The sequence below is a fragment of the Pseudophryne corroboree genome, chromosome 3, assembly GCF_028390025.1.
Source record: "Pseudophryne corroboree isolate aPseCor3 chromosome 3, aPseCor3.hap2, whole genome shotgun sequence".
NCBI classification, from domain to species: Eukaryota; Metazoa; Chordata; class Amphibia; order Anura; family Myobatrachidae; genus Pseudophryne; species Pseudophryne corroboree.
Window position 1 is genome coordinate 440,499,574 of NC_086446.1, and position 21,589 is coordinate 440,521,162.

Consider the following 21,589-nt stretch of genomic DNA (forward strand, 5'->3'; position numbering starts at 1 on the left):
TTTCTCTTCCTGTACCATTGTATGTGGAACAGTGTATACTTGCATCACCACAGCGCAAATGGCTGTCCTCACTTTCACAAAATGCACTGCCATATCAGCAAAAACTCAGGAATGTATTGACCGGGAATTGAACCCGGCCTCCCACGTGGCCGGCTAGATTTCTACCACTGAACCACCAATGATCCACAGATGCTTAATTTTAGACTTACTCATGTACTTTAGTGTACAAAACAAAGCAGGAGAGTCAGGATGCCTTGCCTTGCCATCACCACATCTCCTTAGTTACCAAGCATTGCTAACTCAGTCGGTAAAGCATGAGGCTCTTAATCTCAGGGTCGTGGGTTCGAGCCCCACATTGGGCGGATGTTTTTTTTCTTTTCCTGTACCATTGTACGTGGAACACTGTCAACTTGCACCACCACAGCGCAAATGGCTGTCCTCACTTTCACAAAATGCACTGCCATATCAGCAAAAACTCAGGACTGCATTGGCCGGGAATCGAACCTGGGCCTCCCGCGTGGCAGGCGAGAATTCTACCACTGAACCACCAATGCTCCACAGATACTTAATTTTACACTTACTCGTGTACTTTAGTGTATGAAACAAAGCAGGAGTGTCAGGATGCCTTGGCTTGCCATCACCTCCATACATTCTCAACCAAGACTGGCTAGCTCAGTCGGTAGAGCATGAGACTCTTAATCTCAGGGTCGTGGGTTCGAGCCCCACGTTGGGCGGATGTTTTTTCTTTTCCTGTACCATTGTATGTGGAACACTGTATACTTGCACCACAACAGCGCAAATGGCTGTCCTCACTTTCACAAAATACACTGCCATATCAGGAAAAACTCAAGACTGCATTGGCCGGGAATCGATTCCGGGCCTCACGCGTGGCAGGCGAGAATTCTACCACTGAACCACCAATGCTCCACAGATGCCTTATTTTACACTTACTCATGTACTTTAGTGTATAAAACAAAGCAGGAGTGTCAGGATGCCTTGCCTTGCCATCGCCTCCAAGCCTACGTAATCAAGCCCGACTAGCACAGTCGCTAGAGCATAAGACTATTAATCTTAGGGTCATGTATTTGAGCTCCATGTTGGGCAGTTGTTTTTTTCTCTTCCTGTACCATTGTATGTGGAACAGTGTATACTTGCATCACCAAAGCGCAAATGGCTGTCCTCACTTTCACAAAATGCACTGCCCTATCAGCAAAAACTCAGGAATGTATTGACCGGGAATTGAACCCGGCCTCCCACGTGGCCGGCTAGATTTCTACCACTGAACCACCAATGATCCACAGATGCTTAATTTTAGACTTACTCATGTACTTTAGTGTACAAAACAAAGCAGGAGAGTCAGGATGCCTTGCCTTGCCATCACCACAACTCCTCGGTTATCAAGCATTGCTAACTCAGTTGGTAAAGCATGAGGCTTTTAATCTCAGGGTCGTGGGTTCGAGCCCCACATTGGGCGGATGTTTTTTTTCTTTTCCTGTACCATTGTATGTGGAACACTGTCAACTTGCACCACCACAGCGCAAATGGCTGTCCTCACTTTCACAAAATGCACTGCCATATCAGCAAAAACTCAGGACTGCATTGGCCGGGAATCGAACCCGGGCCTCCCGCGTGGCAGGCGAGAATTCTACCACTGAACCACCAATGCTCCACAGACACTTAATTTTACACTTACTCGTGTACTTTAGTGTATGAAACAAAGCAGGAGTGTCAGGATGTCTTGCCTTGCCATCACCTCCATACATTCTCAAATAAGCCTGGCTAGCTCAGTCGGTAAAGCATGAGACTCTTAATCGCAGGGTCGTGGGTTCGAGCCCCACGTTGTGCGGATGTTTTTTCTTTTCCTGTACCATTGTATGTGGAACACTGTATACTTGCACCACAACAGCGCAAATGGCTGTCCTCACTTTCACAAAATACACTGCCATATCAGGAAAAACTCAAGACTGCATTGGCCGGGAATCGATTCCGGGCCTCACGTGTGGCAGGCGAGAATTCTACCACTGAACCACCAATGCTCCACAGATGCCTTATTTTACACTTACTCATGTACTTTAGTGTATAAAACAAAGCAGGAGTGTCAGGATGCCTTGCCTTGCCATCACCTCCAAGCCTACGTAACCAAGCCCGACTAGCACAGTCGCTAGAGCATAAGACTATTAATCTTAGGGTCATGTATTTGAGCTCCATGTTGGGCAGTTGTTTTTTTCTCTTCCTGTACCATTGTATGTGGAACAGTGTATACTTGCATCACCACAGCGCAAATGGCTGTCCTCACTTTCACAAAATGCACTGCCCTATCAGCAAAAACTCAGGAATGTATTGACCGGGACTTGAACCCGGCCTCCCACGTGGCCGGCTAGATTTCTACCACTGAACCACCAATGATCCACATATGCTTAATTTTAGACTTACTCATGTACTTTAGTGTACAAAACAAAGCAGTAGAGTCAGGATGCCTTGCCTTGCCATCACCACAACTCCTCGGTTACCAAGCATTGCTAACTCAGTCGGTAAAGCATAAGACTCTTAATCTCAGGGTCGTAGGTTCGAGCCCCACATTGGGCGGATGTTTTTTTTCTTTTCCTGTACCATTGTATGTGGAACACTGTCAACTTGCACCACCACAGCGCAAATGGCTGTCCTCACTTTCACAAAATGCACTGCCATATCAGCAAAAACTCAGGACTGCATTGGCCGGGAATCGAACCCAGGCCTCACGCGTGGCAGGGGAGAATTCTACCACTGAACCACCAATGCTCCACAGATACTTAATTTTACACTTACTCGTGTACTTTAGTTTATGAAACAAAGCAGGAGTGTCAGGATGCCTTGCCTTGCCATCACCACAACTCCTCGGTTACCAAGCATTGCTAACTCAGTCGGTAAAGCATAAGACTCTTAATCTCAGGGTCGTGGGTTTGAGCCCCACATTGGGCGGATGTTTTTTTTCTTTTCCTGTACCATTGTATGTGGAACACTGTCAACTTGCACCACCACAGCGCAAATGGCTGTCCTCACTTTCACAAAATACACTGCCATTTCAGCAAAAACTCAGGACTGCATTGGCCGGGAATCGATTCCGGGCCTCACGCGTGGCAGGCGAGAATTCTACCACTGAACCACCAATGCTCCACAGGTACTTTACTTTACACTTACTCGTGTACTTTAGTGTATGAAACAAAGCAGGAGTGTCAGGATGCCTTGCCTTGCCATCACCTCCATACATTCTCAACCAAGCCTGCCTAGCTCAGTCGGTAGAGCATGAGACTCTTAATCTCAGGGTCGTGGGTTCGAGCCCCACGTTGGGCGGATGTTTTTTCTTTTCCTGTACCATTGTATGTGGAACACTGTATACTTGCACCACAACAGCGCAAATGGCTGTCCTCACTTTCACAAAATACACTGCCATATCAGGAAAAACTCAAGACTGCATTGGCCGGGAATCGATTCCGGGCCTCACGCGTGGCAGGCGAGAATTCTACCACTGAACCACCAATGCTCCACAGATGCCTTATTTTACACTTACTCATGTACTTTAGTGTATAAAACAAAGCTGGAGTGTCAGGATGCCTTGCCTTGCCATCACCTCCAAGCCTTCGTAACCAAGCCCGACTAGCACAGTCGCTAGAGCATAAGACTATTAATCTTAGGGTCATGTATTTGAGCTCCATGTTGGGCAGTTGTTTTTTTCTCTTCCTGTACCATTGTATGTGGAACAGTGTATACTTGCCTCACCAAAGCGCAAATGGCTGTCCTCACTTTCACAAAATGCACTGCCCTATCAGCAAAAACTCAGGAATGTATTGACCGGGAATTGAACCCGGCCTCCCACGTGGCCGGCTAGATTTCTACCACTGAACCACCAATGATCCACAGATGCTTAATTTTAGACTTACTCATGTACTTTAGTGTACAAAACAAAGCAGGAGAGTCAGGATGCCTTGCCATCACCACAACGCCTCGGTTACCAAGCATTGCTAACTCAGTCGGTAAAGCATGAGACTCTTAATCTCAGGGTCGTGGGTTCGAGCCCCACATTGGGCGGATGTTTTTTTTTCTTTTCCAGTACCATTGTATGTGGAACACTGTCAACTTGCACCACCACAGCGCAAATGGCTGTTCTCACTTTCACAAAATGCACTGCCATATCAGCAAAAACTCAGGACTGCATTGGCCGGGAATCGAACCCAGATCTCCCGCATGGCAGGCGAGAATTCTATCACTGAACCACCAATTCTCCACAGATACTTAATTTTACACTTGCTCGTGTACTTTAGTGTATGAAACAAAGCAGGAGTGTCAGGATGTCTTGCCTTGCCATCACCTCCATACATTCTCAAATAAGCCTGGCTAGCTCAGTTGGTAGAGCATGAGACTCTTAATCTCAGGGTCGTGGGTTCGAGCCCCACGTTGTGCGGATGTTTTTTCTTTTCCTGTACCATTGTATGTGGAACACTGTATACTTGCACCACCACAGCGCAAATGGCTGTCCTCACTTTCACAAAATACACTGCCATATCAGCAAAAATTCAGGACTGCATTGGCCGGGAATCGATTCCGGGCCTCACGCGTGGCAGGCGAGAATTCTACCACTGAACCACCAATGCTCCACAGATGCCTAAATTTACACTTACTTATGTACTTTAGTGTATAAAACAAAGCAGGAGTGTCAGGATGCCTTGCCTTGCCATCACCTCCAAGCCTACGTAACCAAGCCCGACTAGCACAGTTGCTAGAGCATAAGACTATTAATCTTAGGGTCATGTATTTGAGCTCCATGTTGGGCAGTTGTTTTTTTCTCTTCCTGTACCATTGTATGTGGAACAGTGTATACTTGCACCACCACAGCGCAAATAGCTGTCCTCACTTTCACAAAATACACTGCCATATCAGCAAAAACTCAGGACTGCATTGGCCGGGAATCGATTCCGGGCCTCACGCGTGGCAGGCGAGAATTCTACCACTGAACCACCAATGCTCAACAGATGCCTTATTTTACACTTACTCATGTACTTTAGTGTATAAAACAAAGCAGGAGTGTCAGGATGCCTTGCCTTGCCATCACATCCAAGCCTTCGTAACCAAGCCCGACTAGCACAGTCGCTAGAGCATAAGACTATTAATCTTAGGGTCATGTATTTGAGCTCCATGTTGGGCAGTTGTTTTTTTCTCTTCCTGTACCATTGTATGTGGAACAGTGTATACTTGCATCACCACAGCGCAAATGGCTGTCCTCACTTTCACAAAATGCACTGCCCTATCAGCAAAAACTCAGGAATGTATTGACCGGGAATTGAACCCGGCCTCCCACGTGGCCGGCTAGATTTCTACCACTGAAACACCAATGATCCACAGATGCTTAATTTTAGACTTACTCATGTACTTTAGTGTACAAAACAAAGCTGGAAAGTCAGGATGCCTTGCCTTGTAATCACCACAACTCCTCGGTTACCAAGCATTGCTAACTCAGTCGGTAAAGCATGAGACTCTTAATCTCAGGGTCGTGGGTTCGAGCCCCACATTGGGCGGATGTTTTTTTTCTTTTCCTGTACCATTGTATGTGGAACACTGTCAACTTGCACCACCACAGCGCAAATGGCTGTCCTCACTTTCACAAAATGCACTGCCATATCAGCAAAACCTCAGGACTGCATTGGCCGGGAATCGAGCCCGGGCCTCCCGCGTGGCAGGCGAGAATTCTACGACTGAACCACCAATGCTCCACAGATACTTAACTTTACACTTACTCGTGTACTTTAGTGTATGAAACAAAGCAGGAGTGTCAGGATGCCTTGCCTTGCCATCACCTCCATACATTCTCAACCAAGCCTGGCTAGCTCAGTCGGTAGAGCATGAGACTTTTATTCTCAGGGTCGTGGGTTCGATCCCCACGTTGGGCGGATGTTTTTTCTTTTCCTGTACCATTGTATGTGGAACACTGTATACATCAGGGCTGGCCAAACCGGTCCTCGAGATCTACCAACAGTACATGTTTTCCAGGCCTCCTGGAGATCTGTAGAATTGTCAGTTAGGAATGAATGCAGCACATCCTAATTAGTAATGACTGCACCTGTGCACCAGCTAGGTGGTCTGGAAAATGTGAACTGTTGGTAGATCTCGAGGACTGGTTTGGCCAGCCCTGGTATACATGCACCACCACAGCGCAAATGGCTGTCCTCACTTTCACAAAATACACTGCTATATCAGCAAAAACTCAGGACTGCATTGGCCGGGAATCGATTCCGGGCCTCACGCGTGGCAGGCGAGAATTCTACCACTGAACCGCCAATGCTCCACAGATGCCTTATTTTACACTTACTCATGTACTTTAGTGTATAAAACAAAGCAGGAGTGTCAGGATGCCTTGCCTTGCCATCACCTCCAAGCCTACGTAACCAAGCCCGACTAGCACAGTCGCTAGAGCATAAGACTATTAATCTTAGGGTCATGTATTTGAGCTCCATGTTGGGCAGTTGTTTTTTTCTCTTCCTGTACCATTGTATGTGGAACAGTGTATACTTGCATCACCACAGCGCAAATGGCTGTCCTCACTTTCACAAAATGCACTGCCCTATCAGCAAAAACTCAGGAATGTATTGACCGGGAATTGAACCCGGCCTCCCACGTGGCCGGCTAGATTTCTACCACTGAACCACCAATGATCCACAGATGCTTAATTTTAGACTTACTCATGTACTTTAGTGTACAAAACAAAGCAGGAGAGTCAGGATGCCTTGCCTTGCCATCACCACAACTTCTTGGTTACCAAGCATTGCTAACTCAGTCGGTAAAGCATGAGACTCTTAATCTCAGGGTCGTGGGTTCGAGCTCCACATTGGGCGGATGTTTTTTTTTCTTTTCCTGTACCATTGTATGTGGAACACTGTCAACTTGCACCACCACAGCGCAAATGGCTGTCCTCACTTTCACAAAATGCACTGCCATATCAGCAAAACCTCAGGACTGCATTGGCCGGGAATCGAACCCGGGCCTCCCGCGTGGCAGGCGAGAATTCTACGACTGAACCACCAATGCTCCACAGGTACTTAACTTTACACTTACTCGTGTACTTTAGTGTATGAAACAAAGCAGGAGTGTCAGGATGCCTTGCCTTGCCATCACCTCCATACATTCTCAACCAAGCCTGGCTAGCTCAGTCGGTAGAGCATGAGACTTTTATTCTCAGGGTCGTGGGTTCGATCCCCACGTTGGGCGGATGTTTTTTCTTTTCCTGTACCATTGTATGTGGAACACTGTATACATCAGGGCTGGCCAAACCGGTCCTCGAGATCTACCAACAGTACATGTTTTCAAGGCCTCCTGGAGATCTGTAGAATTGTCAGTTAGGAATGAATGCAGCACATCCTAATTAGTAATGACTGCACCAGTGCACCAGCTAGGTGGTCTGGAAAATGTGAACTGTTGGTAGATCTCGAGGACTGGTTTGGCCAGCCCTGGTATACATGCACCACCACAGCGCAAATGGCTGTCCTCACTTTCACAAAATACACTGCTATATCAGCAAAAACTCAGGACTGCATTGGCCGGGAATCGATTCCGGGCCTCACGCGTGGCAGGCGAGAATTCTACCACTGAACCACCAATGCTCCACAGATGCCTTATTTTACACTTACTCATGTACTTTAGTGTATAAAACAAAGCAGGAGTGTCAGGGTGCCTTGCCATCACCTCCAAGCCTACGTAACCAAGCCTGACTAGCACAGTCGCTAGAGCATAAGACTATTAATCTTAGGGTCATGTATTTGAGCTCCATGTTGGGCAGTTGTTTTTTTCTCTTCCTGTACCATTGTATGTGGAACAGTGTATACTTGCATCACCACAGCGCAAATGGCTGTCCTCACTTTCACAAAATGCACTGCCCTATCAGCAAAAACTCAGGAATGTATTGACCGGGAATTGAACCCGGCCTCCCACGTGGCCGGCTAGATTTCTACCACTGAACCACCAATGATCCACAGATGCTTAATTTTAGACTTACTCATGTACTTTAGTGTACAAAACAAAGCAGGAGAGTCAGGATGCCTTGCCTTGCCATCACCACAACTCCTTGGTTACCAAGCATTGCTAACTCAGTCGGTAAAGCATGAGACTCTTAATCTCAGGGTCGTGGGTTCGAGCCCCACATTGGGCGGATGTTTTTTTTCTTTTCCTGTACCATTGTATGTGGAACACTGTCAACTTGCACCACCACAGCGCAAATGGCTGTCCTCACTTTCACAAAATGCACTGCCCTATCAGCAAAAACTCAGGACTGCATTGGCCGGGAATCTAACCAAGGCCTCCCGCGTGGCAGGCGAGAATTCTACCACTGAACCACCAATGCTCCACAGATACTTAATTTTACACTTACTCGTGTACTTTAGTGTATGAAACAAAGCTGGAGTGTCAGGATGCCTTGCCTTGCCATCACCTCCATACATTCTAAACCAAGCCTGGCTAGCTCAGTCAGTAGAGCATGAGACTCTTAATCTCAGGGTCGTGGGTTAGAGCCCCACTTTGTGCGGATGTGTTTTCTTTTCCTGTACCATTGTATGTGGAACACTGTATACTTGCACCACCACAGCGCAAATGGCTGTCCTCACTTTCACAAAATACACTGCCATATCAGCAAAAACTCAGGACTGCATTGGCTGGGAATCGATTCCGGGCCTCACGCGTGGCAGGCGAGAATTCTACCACTGAACCACCAATGCTCCACAGATGCCTAATTTTACACTTACTCATGTACTTTAGTGTATAAAACAAAGTAGGAGTGTCAGGATGCCTTGCCTTGCCATCAAATCCAAGCCTATGTAACCAAGCCCGACTAGCACAGTCGCTAGAGCATAAGACTATTAATCTTAGGGACATGTATTTGAGCTCCATGTTGGGCAGTTGTTTTTTTCTCTTCCTGTACCATTGTATGTGGAACAGTGTATACTTGCATCACCACAGCGCAAATGGCTGTCCTCACTTTCACAAAATGCACTGCCCTATCAGCAAAAACTCAGGAATGTATTGACCGGGAATTGAACCCGGCCTCCCACGTGGCCAGCTAGATTTCTACCACTGAACCACCAATGATCCACAGATGCTTAATTTTAGACTTACTCATGTACTTTAGTGTACAAAACAAAGCAGGAGAGTCAGGGTGCCTTGCCTTGCCATCACCACAACTCCTCGGTTACCAAGCATTGCTAACTCAGTCGGTAAAGCATGAGACTCTTAATCTCAGGGTCGTGGGTTCGAGCCCCACATTGGGCGGATGTTTTTTTTCTTTTCCTGTACCATTGTATGTGGAACACTGTCAACTTGCACCACCACAGCGCAAATGGCTGTCCTCACTTTCACAAAATGCACTGCCATATCAGCAAAAACTCAGGACTGCATTGGCCGGGAATCGAACTCGGGCCTCCCGCGTGGCAGGCGAGAATTCTACCACTGAACCACCAATGCTCCACATATATTTACTTTTACACTTACTCGTGTACTTTAGTGTATGAAACAGAGCAGGAGTGTCAGGATGCCTTGCCTTGCCTTGCCATCACCTCCATACATGCTCAACCAAGCCTGGCTAGCTCAGTCGGTAGAGCATGAGACTCTTAATCTCAGGGTCGTGGGTTCGAGCCCCACATTGGGTGGATGTTTTTTCTTTTCCTGTACCATTGTATGTGGAACACTGTATACTTGCACCACCACAGCGCAAATGGCTGTCCTCACTTTCACAAAATACACTGCCATATCAGCAAAAACTCAGGACTGCATTGGCCGGGAATCGATTCCGGGCCTCACGCGTGGCAGGCGAGAATTCTACCACTGAACCACCAATGCTCCACAGATGCCTAATTTTACACTTACTCATGTACTTTAGTGTATAAAACAAAGCAGGAGTGTCAGGATGCCTTGCCTTGCCATCACATCCAAGCCTACGTAACCAAGCCCGACTAGCACAGTCGCTAGAGCATAAGACTATTAATCTTAGGGTCATGTATTTGAGCTCCATGTTGGGCAGTTGTTTTTTTCTCTTCCTGTACCATTGTATGTGGAACAGTGTATACTTGCATCACCACAGCGCAAATGGCTGTCCTCACTTTCACAAAATGCACTGCCCTATCAGCAAAAACTCAGGAATGTATTGACCGGGAATTGAACCCGGCCTCCCACGTGGCCGGCTAGATTTCTACCACTGAACCACCAATGATCCACAGATGCTTAATTTTAGACTTACTCATGTACTTTAGTGTACAAAACAAAGCAGGAGAGTCAGGATGCCTTGCCTTGCCATCACCACAACTCCTCGGTTACCAAGCATTGCTAACTCAGTCGGTAAAGCATGAGACTCTTAATCTCAGGGTCGTGGGTTCGAGCCACACATTGGGCGGATGTTTTTTTTCTTTTCCTGTACCATTGTATGTGGAACACTGTCAACTTGCACCACCACAGCGCAAATGGCTGTCCTCACTTTCACAAAATACACTGCCATATCAGCAAAACCTCAGGACTGCATTGGCCGGGAATTGAACCCGGGCCTCCCGCGTGGCAGGCGAGAATTCTACAACTGAACCACCGATGCTCCACAGATACTTAACTTTACACTTACTCGTGTACTTTAGTGTATGAAACAAAGCAGGAGTGTCAGGATGCCTTGCCATCACCTCCATACATTCTCAACCAAGCCTGGCTAGCTCAGTCGGTAGAGCATGAGACTTTTATTCTCAGGGTCGTGGGTTCGATCCCCATGTTGGGCGGATGTTTTTTCTTTTCCTGTACCATTGTATGTGGAACACTGTATACATCAGGGCTGGCCAAACCGGTCCTCGAGATCTACCAACAGTACATGTTTTCCAGGCCTCCTGGAGATCTGTAGAATTGTCAGTTAGGAATGAATGCAGCACATCCTAATTAGTAATGACTGCACCTGTGCACCAGCTAGGTGGTCTGGAAAATGTGAACTGTTGGTAGATCTCGAGGACTGGTTTGGCCAGCCCTGGTATACATGCACCACCACAGCGCAAATGGCTGTCCTCACTTTCACAAAATACACTGCCATATCAGCAAAAACTCAGGACTGCATTGGCTGGGAATCGATTCCGGGCCTCACGCGTGGCAGGCGAGAATTCTACCACTGAACCACCAATGCTCCACAGATGCCTAATTTTACACTTACTCATGTACTTTAGTGTATAAAACAAAGCAGGAGTGTCAGGATGCCTTGCCTTGCCATCACATCCAAGCCTACGTAACCAAGCCCGACTAGCACAGTCGCTAGAGCATAAGACTATTAATCTTAGGGTCATGTATTTGAGCTCCATGTTGGGCAGTTGTTTTTTTCTCTTCCTGTACCATTGTATGTGGAACAGTGTATACTTGCATCACCACAGCGCAAATGGCTGTCCTCACTTTCACAAAATGCACTGCCCTATCAGCAAAAACTCAGGAATGTATTGACCGGGAATTGAACCCGGCCTCCCACGTGGCCGGCTAGATTTCTACCACTGAACCACCAATGATCCACAGATGCTTAATTTTAGACTTACTCATGTACTTTAGTGTACAAAACAAAGCAGGAGAGTCAAGATGCTTTGCCTTGCCATCACCACAACTCCTCGGTAACCAAGCATTGCTAACTCAGTCGGTAAAGCATGAGACTCTTAATCTCAGGGTCGTGGGTTCGAGCCCCACATTGGGCGGATGTTTTTTTTCTTTTCCTGTACCATTGTATGTGGAACACTGTCAACTTGCACCACCACAGCGCAAATGGCTGTCCTTACTTTCACAAAATGCACTGCCATATCAGCAAAAACTCAGGACTGCACTGGCCGGGAATCGAACCCGGGCCTTCCGCGTGGCAGGCAAGAATTCTACCACTGAACCACCAATGCTCCACAGATACTTATTTTTACACTTACTCGTGTACTTTAGTGTATGAAACAAAGCAGGAGTGTCAGGATGCCTTGCCTTGCCATCACCTCCATACATTCTCAACCCGGCCTGGCTAGCTCAGTCGGTAGAGCATGAGACTCTTAATCTCAGGGTCGTGGGTTCGAGCCCCACATTGGGCAGATGTTTTTTCTTTTCCTGTACCATTGTATGTGGAACACTGTATATTTGCACCACCACAGCGCAAATGGCTGTACTCACTTTCACAAAATACACTGCCATATCAGCAAAAACTCAGGACTGCATTGGCCGGGAATCGATTCCGGGCCTCACGCGTGGCAGGCGAGAATTCTACCACTGAACCACCAATGCTCCACAGATGCCTAATTTTACACTTACTCATGTACTTTAGTGTATAAAACAAAGCAGGAGTGTCAGGATGCCTTGCCATCACCTCCAAGCCTACGTAACCAAGCCTGACTAGCACAGTCACTAGAGCATAAGACTATTAATCTTAGGGTCATGTATTTGAGCTCCATGTTGGGCAGTTGTTTTTTTCTCTTCCTGTACCATTGTATGTGGAACAGTGTATACTTGCATCACCACAGCGCAAATGGCTGTCCTCACTTTCACAAAATGCACTGCCATATCAGCAAAAATTCAGGACTGCATTGGCCGGGAATCTAACCAAGGCCTCCCGCGTGGCAGGCGAGAATTCTACCACTGAACCACCAATGCTCCACAGATACTTAATTTTACACTTACTCGTGTACTTTAGTGTATGAAACAAAGCAGGAGTGTCAGGATGCCTTGCCTTGCCATCACCTCCATACATTCTCAACCAAGCCTGGCTAGCTCAGTCAGTAGAGCATGAGACTCTTAATCTCAGGGTCGTGGGTTAGAGCCCCACTTTGTGCGGATGTGTTTTCTTTTCCTGTACCATTGTATGTGGAACACTGTATACTTGCACCACCACAGCGCAAATAGCTGTCCTCACTTTCACAAAATACACTGCCATATCAGCAAAAACTCAGGACTGCATTGGCTGGGAATCGATTCCGGGCCTCACGCGTGGCAGGCGAGAATTCTACCACTGAACCACCAAAGCTCCACAGGTACTTTATTTTACACTTACTCGTGTACTTTAGTGTATGAAACAAAGCAGGAGTGTCAGGATGCCTTGCCTTGCCATCACCTCCATACATTCGCAAACAAGCCTGGCTAGCTCAGTCGGTAGAGCATGAGACTCTTAATTTCAGGGTCGTGGGTTCAAGCCCCACGTTGGGTGGATGTTTTTTCTTTTCCTGTACCATTGTATGTGGAACACTGTCAACTTGCACCACCACAGCGCAAATGGCTGTCCTCACTTTCACAAAATGCACTGCCATATCAGCAAAAACTCAGGACTGCATTGGCCGGGAATCGATTCCGGGCCTCACGCGTGGCAGGCGAGAATTCTACTACTGAACCACCAATGCTCCACAGATGCCTAATTTTACACTTACTCATGTACTTTAGTGTATAAAACAAAGCAGGAGTGTCAGGATGCCTTGCCTTGCCATCACCTCCAAGCCTACGTAACCAAGCCCGACTAGCACAGTCGCTAGAGCATAAGACTATTAATCTTAGGGTCATGTATTTGAGCTCCATGTTGGGCAGTTGTTTTTTTCTCTTCCTGTACCATTGTATGTGGAACAGTGTATACTTGCATCACCACAGCGCAAATGGCTGTCCTCACTTTCACAAAATGCACTGCCCTATCAGCAAAAACTCAGGAATGTATTGACCGGGAATTGAACCCGGCCTCCCACGTGGCCGGCTAGATTTCTACCACTGAACCACCAATGATCCACAGATGCTTAATTTTAGACTTACTCATGTACTTTAGTGTACAAAACAAAGCAAGAGAGTCAGGGTGCCTTGCCTTGCCATCACCACAACTCCTCGGTTACCAAGCATTGCTAACTCAGTCGGTAAAGCATGAGACTCTTAATCTCAGGGTCGTGGGTTCGAGCCCCACATTGGGCGGATGTTTTTTTTCTTTTCCTGTACCATTGTATGTGGAACACTGTCAACTTGCACCACCACAGCGCAAATGGCTGTCCTCACTTTCACAAAATGCACTGCCATATCAGCAAAAACTCAGGACTGCATTGGCCGGGAATCGAACCCAGGCCTCCCGCGTGGCAGGCGAGAATTCTACCACTGAACCACCAATGCTCCACAGATACTTAATTTTACACTTACTCGTGTACTTTAGTGTATGAAACAGAGCAGGAGTGTCAGCATGCCTTGCCTTGCCATCACCTCCATACATTCTCAACCAAGTCTGGCTAGCTCAGTCGGTAGAGCATGAGACTCTTAATCTCAGGGTCGTGGGTTCGAGCCCCACATTGGGCGGATGTTTTTTTTCTTTTCCTGTACCATTGTATGTGGAACACTGTATACTTGCACCACAACAGCGCAAATGGCTGTCCTCACTTTCACAAAATACACTGCCATATCAGCAAAAACTCAGGACTGCATTGGCCGGGAATCGATTACGAGGCTCAAGCGTGGCAGGCGAGAATTCTACCACTGAACCACCAATGCTCCACAGATGCCTAATTTTACACTTACTCATGTACTTTAGTGTATAAAACAAAGCAGGAGTGTCAGGATGCCTTGCCTTGCCATCACATCCAAGCCTACGTAACCAAGCCCGACTAGCACAGTTGCTAGAGCATAAGACTATTAATCTTAGGGTCATGTATTTGAGCTCCATGTTGGGCAGTTGTTTTTTTCTCTTCCTGTACCATTGTATGTGGAACAGTGTATACTTGCATCACCACAGCGCAAATGGCTGTCCTCACTTTCACAAAATGCACTGCCCTATCAGCAAAAACTCAGGAATGTATTGACCGGGAATTGAACCCGGCCTCCCACGTGGCCGGCTAGATTTCTACCACTGAACCACCAATGATCCACAGATGCTTAATTTTAGACTTACTCATGTACTTTAGTGTACAAAACAAAGCAGGAGAGTCAGGATGCCTTGCCTTGCCATCACCACAACTCCTCGGTTACCAAGCATTGCTAACTCAGTTGGTAAAGCTTGAGACTCTTAATCGCAGGGTCGTGGGTTCGAGCCCCACATTGGGCGGATGTTTTTTTTCTCTTCCTGTACCATTGTATGTGGAACACTGTCAACTTGCACCACCACAGCGCAAATGGCTGTCCTCACTTTCACAAAATGCACTGCCATATCAGCAAAAACTCAGGACTGCATTGGCCAGGAATCGAACCCGTGCCTCCCGCGTGGCAGGCGAGAATTCTACCACTGAACCACCAATGCTCCACAGATACTTAACTTTACACTTACTCGTGTACTTTAGTGTATGAAACAAAGCAGGAGTGTCAGGATGCCTTGCCATCACCTCCATACATTCTCAACCAAGCCTGGCTAGCTCAGTCGGTAGAGCACGAGACTTTTAATCTCAGGGTCGTGGGTTCGAGCCCCACATTGGGCGGATGTTTTTTCTTTTCCTGTACCATTGTATGTGGAACACTGTATACTTGCACCACCACAGCGCAAATGGCTGTCCTCACTTTCACAAAATACACTGCCATATCAGCAAAAACTCAGTACTGCATTGGCCGGGAATCGATTCCGGGCCTCACGCGTGGCAGGCAAGAATTCTACCACTGAACCACCAATGCTCCACAGATGCCTAATTTTACACTTACTCATGTACTTTAGTGTATAAAACAAAGCAGGAGTGTCAGGATGCCTTGCCATCACCTCCAAGCCTACGTAACCAAGCCCGACTAGCACAGTCGCTAGAGCATAAGACTATTAATCTTAGGGTCATGTATTTGAGCTCCATGTTGGGCAGTTGTTTTTTTCTCTTCCTGTACCATTGTATGTGGAACAGTGTATACTTGCATCACCACAGCGCAAATGGCTGTCCTCACTTTCACAAAATGCACTGCCCTATCAGCAAAAACTCAGGAATGTATTGACCGGGAATTGAACCCGGCCTCCCACGTGGCCGGCTAGATTTCTACCACTGAACCACCAATGATCCACAGATGCTTAATTTTAGACTTACTCATGTACTTTAGTGTACAAAACAAAGCAGGAAAGTCAGGATGCCTTGCCTTGTAATCACCACAACTCCTCGGTTACCAAGCATTGCTAACTCAGTCGGTAAAGCATGAGACTCTTAATCTCAGGGTTGTGGGTTCGAGCCCCACATTGGGCGGATGTTTTTTTTCTTTTCCTGTACCATTGTATGTGGAACACTGTCAACTTGCACCACCACAGCGCAAATGGCTGTCCTCACTTTCACAAAATGCACTGCCATATCAGCGAAAACTCAGGACTGCATTGGCCGGGAATCGAACCCGGGCCTCCCGCATGGCAGGCGAGAGTTCTACCACTGAACCACCAATGCTCCACAGATACTTGACTTTACACTTACTCGTGTACTTTAGTGTATGAAACAAAGCAGGAGTGTCAGGATGCCTTGCCTTGCCATCACCTCCATACATTCTCAACCAATCCTGGCTAGCTCAGTCGGTAGAGCATGAGACTTTTAATCTCAGGATTGTGGGTTCGAGCCCCACGTTGGGCGGATGTTTTTTCTTTTCTTGTACCATTGTATGTGGAACACTGTATACTTGCACCACCACAGCGCAAATGGCTGTCCTCACTTTCACAAAAAACACTGCCATATCAGCAAAAACTCAGGACTGCATTGGCCGGGAATCGATTCCGGGCCTCAAGCGTGGCAGGCGAGAATTCTACCACTGAACCACCAATGATCCACAGATGCTTAATTTTAGACTTACTCATGTACTTTAGTGTACAAAACAAAGCAGGAGAGTCAGGATGCCTTGCCTTGCCATCACCACAACTCCTCTGTTACCAAGCATTGCTAACTCAGTCGGTAAAGCATGAGACTCTTAATCTCAGGGTCGTGGGTTCGAGCCCCACGTTGTGCGGATGTTTTTTCTTTTCCTGTACCATTGTATGTGGAACACTGTCAACTTGCACCACCACAGCGCAAATGGCTGTCCTCTCTTTCACAAAATACACTGCCATATCAGCAAAAACTCAGGACTGCATTGGCCGGGAATCGATTCCGGGCCTCATGAGTGGCAGGCGAAAATTCTACCACTGAACCACCAATGCTCCACAGATGCCTAATTTTACACTTACTCATGTACTTTAGTGTATAAAACAAAGCAGGAGTGTCAGGATGCCTTGCCTTGCCATCACCTCCAAGCCTACGTAACCAAGCATGACTAGCACAGTCGCTAGAGCATAAGACTATTAATCTTAGGGTCATGTATTTGAGCTCCATGTTGGGCAGTTGTTTTTTTCTCTTCCTTTACCATTGTATGTGGAACAGTGTATACTTGCATCACCACAGCGCAAATGGCTGTCCTCACTTTCACAAAATGCACTGCCCTATCAGCAAAAACTCAGGAATGTATTGACCGGGAATTTAACCCGGCCTCCCACGTGGCCGGCTAGATTTCTACCACTGAACCACCAATGATCCACAGATGCTTAATTTTAGACTTACTCATGTACTTTAGTGTACAGAACAAAGCAGGAGAGTCAGGATGCCTTGCCTTGCCATCACCACAACTCCTCGGTTACCAAGCATTACTAACTCAGTCGGTAAAGCATGAGACTCTTAATCTCAGGGTCGTGGGTTCGAACCCCACATTGGGCGGATGTTTTTTTTCTTTTCCTGTACCATTGTATGTGGAACACTGTCAACTTGCCCCACCACAGCGCAAATGGCTGTCCTCACTTTCACAAAATGCACTGTCATATCAGCAAAGACTCAGCACTGCATTGGCCGGGAATCGAACCCGGGCCTCCCGCGTGGCAGGCGAGAATTCTACCACTGAACCACCAATGCTCCACGGATACTTAATTTTACACTTACTCGTGTACTTTAGTGTATGAAATAAAGCAGGAGTGTCAGGATGCCTTGCCTTGCCATCACCTCCATACATTCTCAACCAAGCCTGGCTAGCTCAGTCGGTAGAGCATGAGACTCTTAATCTCAGGGTCGTGGGTTCGAGCCCCACGTTAGGCGGATGTTTTTTCTTTTCCTGTACCATTGTATGTGGAACACTGTATACTTGCACCACCACAGCGCAAATGGCTGTCCTCACTTTCACAAAATGCACTGCCCTATCAGCAAAAACTCAGGAATGTATTGACCGGGAATTGAACCCGGCCTCCTACGTGGTCGGCTAGATTTCTACCACTGAACCACCAATGATCCACAGATGCTTAATTTTAGACTTACTCATGTACTTTAGTGTACAAAACAAAGCAGGAGAGTCAGGATGACTTTCCTTGCCATCACCACAGCTCCTCGGTTACCAAGCATTGCTAACTCAGTCGGTAAAGCATGAGACTCTTAATCTCAGGGTCGTGGGTTCGAGCCCCACATTGGGCGGATTTTTTTCTTTTTCTTTTCCTGTACCATTGTATGTGGAACACTGTCAACTTGCCCCACCACAGCGCAAATGGCTGTCCTCACTTTCACAAAATGCACTGCCATATCAGCAAAAATTCAGCACTGCATTGGCGGAAATCGAACCCGGGCCTCCCGCATGGCAGGCAAGAATTCTACCACTGAACCACCAATGCTCCACAAATACTTAATTTTACACTTACTCGTGTACTTTAGTGTATGAAACAAAGCAGGAGTGTCAGGATGCCTTGCCTTGCCATCACCTCTATATATTCTCAACCAAGCCTGGCTAGCTCAGTTGGTAGAGCATGAGACTCTTAATCTCATGGTTGTGGGTTCGAGCCCCACGTTGGCTGGATGTTTTTTCTTTTCCTGTACCATTGTATGTGGAACACTGTCAACTTGCACCACCACAGCGCAAATGGCTGTCCTCACTTTCACAAAATACACTGCCATATCAGCAAAAACTCAGGACTGCATTGGCCGGGAATCGATTCCGGGCCTCACGCGTGGCAGGCGAGAATTCTACCACTGAACCACAAATGCTCCACAGATGCCTAATTTTACACTTACTCATGTACTTTAGTGTATAAAACAAAGCAGGAGTGTCAGGATGCCTTGCCTTGCCATCACCTCCAAGCCTACGTAACCAAGCCCGACTAGCACAGTCGCTAGAGCATAAGACTATTAATCTTAGGGTCATGTATTTGAGCTCCATGTTGGGCAGTTGTTTTTTTCTCTTCCTGTACCATTGTATGTGGAACAGTGTATACTTGCATCACCACAGCGCAAATGGCTGTCCTCACTTTCACAAAATGCACTGCCCTATCAGCAAAAACTCAGGAATGTATTGACCGTGAATTGAACCCGGCCTCCCACGTGGCCGGCTAGATTTCTACCACTGAACCACCAATGATCCACAGATGCTTAATTTTAGACTTACTCATGTACTTTAGTGTACAAAACAAAGCAGGAGAGTCAGGATGCCTTGCCTTGCCATCACCACAACTCCTCGGTTACCAAGCATTGCTAACTCAGTCGGTAAAGCATGAGACTCTTAATCTCAGGGTCGTGGGTTCGAGCCCCACGTTGTGCGGATGTTTTTTCTTTTCCTGTACCATTGTATGTGGAACACTGTCAACTTGCACCACCACAGCGCAAATGGCTGTCCTCACTTTCACAAAATACACTGCCATATCAGCAAAAACTCAGGACTGCATTGGCCGGGAATCGATTCCGGGCCTCATGAGTGGCAGGCGAAAATTCTACCACTGAACCACCAATGCTCCACAGATGCCTAATTTTACACTTACTCATGTACTTTAGTGTATAAAACAAAGCAGGAGTGTCAGGATGCCTTGCCTTGCCATCACCTCCAAGCCTACGTAACCAAGCCCGACTAGCACAGTCGCTAGAGCATAAGACTATTAATCTTAGGGTCATGTATTTGAGCTCCATGTTGGGCAGTTGTTTTTTTCTCTTCCTTTACCATTGTATGTGGAACAGTGTATACTTGCATCACCACAGCGCAAATGGCTGTCCTCACTTTCACAAAATGCACTGCCCTATCAGCAAAAACTCAGGAATGTATTGACCGGGAATTGAACCCGGCCTCCCACGTGGCCGGCTAGATTTCTACCACTGAACCACCAATGATCCACAGATGCTTAATTTTAGACTTACTCATGTACTTTAGTGTACAGAACAAAGCAGGAGAGTCAGGATGCCTTGCCTTGCCATCACCACAACTCCTCGGTTACCAAGCATTGCTAACTCAGTCGGTAAAGCATGAGACTCTTAATCTCAGGGTCGTGGGTTCGAGCCCCACATTGGGCGGATGTTTTTTTTCTTTTCCTGTACCATTGTATGTGGAACACTGTCAACTTACCCCACCACAGCGCAAATGGCTGTCCTCACTTTCACAAAATGCACTGCCATATCAGCAAAAATTCAGGACTGCATTGGCTGGAAATCGAACCCGGGCCTCCCGCGTGGCAGGCGAGAATTCTACCACTGAACCACCAATGCTCCACAGGTACTTAATTTTACACTTACTCGTGTACTTTAGTGTATGAAACAAAGCAGGAGTGTCAGGATGCCTTGCCTTGCCATCACCTCCATACATTCTCAACCAAGCCTGGCTAACTCAGTCGGTAGAGCATGAGACTCTTAAACTCAGGGTCGTGGGTTCGAGCCCCACGTTGGGCGGATGTTTTTTCTTTTCCTGTACCATTGTATGTGGAACACTGTCAACTTGCACCACCACAGCGCAAATGGCTGTCCTCACTTTCACAAAATACACTGCCATATCAGCAAAAACTCAGGACTGCATTGGCCGGGAATCGATTCCGGGCCTCACGAGTGGCAGGCGAGAATTCTACCACTGAACCACCAATGCTCCACAGATGCCTAATTTTACACTTACTCATGTACTTTAGTGTATAAAACAAAGCAGGAGTGTCAGGATGCCTTGCCTTGCCATCACCTCCAAGCCTACGTAACCAAGCCCGACTAGCACAGTCGCTAGAGCATAAGACTATTAATCTTAGGGTCATGTATTTGAGCTCCTTGTTGGGCAGTTGTTTTTTTGTCTTCCTTTACCATTGTATGTGGAACAGTGTATACTTGCATCACCACAGCGCAAATGGCTGTCCTCACTTTCACAAAATGCACTGCCCTATCAGCAAAAACTCAGGAATGTATTGACCGTGAATTGAACCCGGCCTCCCACGTGGCCGGCTAGATTTCTACCACTGAACCACCAATGATCCACAGATGCTTAATTTTAGACTTACTCATGTACTTTAGTGTACAAAACAAAGCAGGAGAGTCAGGATGCCTTGCCTTGCCATCACCACAACTCCTCGGTTACCAAGCATTGCTAACTCAGTCGGTAAAGCATGAGACTCTTAATCTCAGGGTCGTGGGTTCGAGCCCCACATTGGGCGGATGTTTTTATTCTTTTCCTGTACCATTGTATGTGGAACACTGTCAACTTGCACCACCACAGCGCAAATGGCTGTCCTCACTTTCACAAAATGCACTGCCATATCAGCAAAAAATCAGTACTGCATTGGCCGGGAATCGAACCCAGGCCTCCCGCGTGGCAGGCGAGAATTCTACCACTGAACCACCAATGCTCCACAGGTACTTAATTTTACACTTACTCGTGTACTTTAGTGTATGAAACAAAGCAGGAGTGT

At 47.0% G+C, this 21,589-nt stretch overlaps 25 non-coding genes across 25 annotated transcripts; 14 read left to right on the top strand and 11 right to left on the bottom strand.

The window, feature by feature from the left end:
- Positions 1–483: 483 nt before the first annotated feature.
- TRNAG-GCC (transfer RNA glycine (anticodon GCC)) lies at positions 484–554 on the bottom strand. Its single transcript has one exon. It is a non-coding gene; the product is annotated as a tRNA-Gly (tRNA).
- Positions 555–661: 107 nt separating this feature from the next.
- Positions 662–734, top strand: TRNAK-CUU (transfer RNA lysine (anticodon CUU)). The gene has a single exon. It is a non-coding gene; the product is annotated as a tRNA-Lys (tRNA).
- An 861-nt stretch (positions 735–1,595) lies between these two features.
- Positions 1,596–1,666, bottom strand: TRNAG-GCC (transfer RNA glycine (anticodon GCC)). Its single transcript has one exon. It is a non-coding gene; the product is annotated as a tRNA-Gly (tRNA).
- A 1,591-nt stretch (positions 1,667–3,257) lies between these two features.
- Positions 3,258–3,330, top strand: TRNAK-CUU (transfer RNA lysine (anticodon CUU)). The gene has a single exon. It is a non-coding gene; the product is annotated as a tRNA-Lys (tRNA).
- Positions 3,331–4,365: 1,035 nt separating this feature from the next.
- On the top strand, positions 4,366–4,438 carry TRNAK-CUU (transfer RNA lysine (anticodon CUU)). The gene has a single exon. It is a non-coding gene; the product is annotated as a tRNA-Lys (tRNA).
- A 1,410-nt stretch (positions 4,439–5,848) lies between these two features.
- On the top strand, positions 5,849–5,921 carry TRNAK-UUU (transfer RNA lysine (anticodon UUU)). The gene has a single exon. It is a non-coding gene; the product is annotated as a tRNA-Lys (tRNA).
- A 1,064-nt stretch (positions 5,922–6,985) lies between these two features.
- TRNAG-GCC (transfer RNA glycine (anticodon GCC)) lies at positions 6,986–7,056 on the bottom strand. Its single transcript has one exon. It is a non-coding gene; the product is annotated as a tRNA-Gly (tRNA).
- A 107-nt stretch (positions 7,057–7,163) lies between these two features.
- TRNAK-UUU (transfer RNA lysine (anticodon UUU)) lies at positions 7,164–7,236 on the top strand. The gene has a single exon. It is a non-coding gene; the product is annotated as a tRNA-Lys (tRNA).
- A 2,170-nt stretch (positions 7,237–9,406) lies between these two features.
- On the bottom strand, positions 9,407–9,477 carry TRNAG-GCC (transfer RNA glycine (anticodon GCC)). The gene has a single exon. It is a non-coding gene; the product is annotated as a tRNA-Gly (tRNA).
- Positions 9,478–9,589: 112 nt separating this feature from the next.
- On the top strand, positions 9,590–9,662 carry TRNAK-CUU (transfer RNA lysine (anticodon CUU)). Its single transcript has one exon. It is a non-coding gene; the product is annotated as a tRNA-Lys (tRNA).
- Positions 9,663–10,696: 1,034 nt separating this feature from the next.
- Positions 10,697–10,769, top strand: TRNAK-UUU (transfer RNA lysine (anticodon UUU)). The gene has a single exon. It is a non-coding gene; the product is annotated as a tRNA-Lys (tRNA).
- Positions 10,770–11,832: 1,063 nt separating this feature from the next.
- On the bottom strand, positions 11,833–11,903 carry TRNAG-GCC (transfer RNA glycine (anticodon GCC)). The gene has a single exon. It is a non-coding gene; the product is annotated as a tRNA-Gly (tRNA).
- Positions 11,904–12,010: 107 nt separating this feature from the next.
- TRNAK-CUU (transfer RNA lysine (anticodon CUU)) lies at positions 12,011–12,083 on the top strand. Its single transcript has one exon. It is a non-coding gene; the product is annotated as a tRNA-Lys (tRNA).
- Positions 12,084–13,116: 1,033 nt separating this feature from the next.
- Positions 13,117–13,189, top strand: TRNAK-CUU (transfer RNA lysine (anticodon CUU)). Its single transcript has one exon. It is a non-coding gene; the product is annotated as a tRNA-Lys (tRNA).
- An 861-nt stretch (positions 13,190–14,050) lies between these two features.
- On the bottom strand, positions 14,051–14,121 carry TRNAG-GCC (transfer RNA glycine (anticodon GCC)). Its single transcript has one exon. It is a non-coding gene; the product is annotated as a tRNA-Gly (tRNA).
- Positions 14,122–14,228: 107 nt separating this feature from the next.
- On the top strand, positions 14,229–14,301 carry TRNAK-CUU (transfer RNA lysine (anticodon CUU)). The gene has a single exon. It is a non-coding gene; the product is annotated as a tRNA-Lys (tRNA).
- Positions 14,302–15,164: 863 nt separating this feature from the next.
- Positions 15,165–15,235, bottom strand: TRNAG-GCC (transfer RNA glycine (anticodon GCC)). The gene has a single exon. It is a non-coding gene; the product is annotated as a tRNA-Gly (tRNA).
- A 102-nt stretch (positions 15,236–15,337) lies between these two features.
- Positions 15,338–15,410, top strand: TRNAK-UUU (transfer RNA lysine (anticodon UUU)). Its single transcript has one exon. It is a non-coding gene; the product is annotated as a tRNA-Lys (tRNA).
- An 856-nt stretch (positions 15,411–16,266) lies between these two features.
- TRNAG-GCC (transfer RNA glycine (anticodon GCC)) lies at positions 16,267–16,337 on the bottom strand. Its single transcript has one exon. It is a non-coding gene; the product is annotated as a tRNA-Gly (tRNA).
- Positions 16,338–16,444: 107 nt separating this feature from the next.
- Positions 16,445–16,517, top strand: TRNAK-UUU (transfer RNA lysine (anticodon UUU)). The gene has a single exon. It is a non-coding gene; the product is annotated as a tRNA-Lys (tRNA).
- Positions 16,518–17,748: 1,231 nt separating this feature from the next.
- Positions 17,749–17,819, bottom strand: TRNAG-GCC (transfer RNA glycine (anticodon GCC)). Its single transcript has one exon. It is a non-coding gene; the product is annotated as a tRNA-Gly (tRNA).
- Positions 17,820–17,926: 107 nt separating this feature from the next.
- On the top strand, positions 17,927–17,999 carry TRNAK-CUU (transfer RNA lysine (anticodon CUU)). Its single transcript has one exon. It is a non-coding gene; the product is annotated as a tRNA-Lys (tRNA).
- A 669-nt stretch (positions 18,000–18,668) lies between these two features.
- On the top strand, positions 18,669–18,742 carry TRNAK-CUU (transfer RNA lysine (anticodon CUU)). Its single transcript has one exon. It is a non-coding gene; the product is annotated as a tRNA-Lys (tRNA).
- A 1,601-nt stretch (positions 18,743–20,343) lies between these two features.
- TRNAG-GCC (transfer RNA glycine (anticodon GCC)) lies at positions 20,344–20,414 on the bottom strand. Its single transcript has one exon. It is a non-coding gene; the product is annotated as a tRNA-Gly (tRNA).
- Positions 20,415–21,455: 1,041 nt separating this feature from the next.
- TRNAG-GCC (transfer RNA glycine (anticodon GCC)) lies at positions 21,456–21,526 on the bottom strand. Its single transcript has one exon. It is a non-coding gene; the product is annotated as a tRNA-Gly (tRNA).
- Between the last annotated feature and the right edge of the window lie 63 nt (positions 21,527–21,589).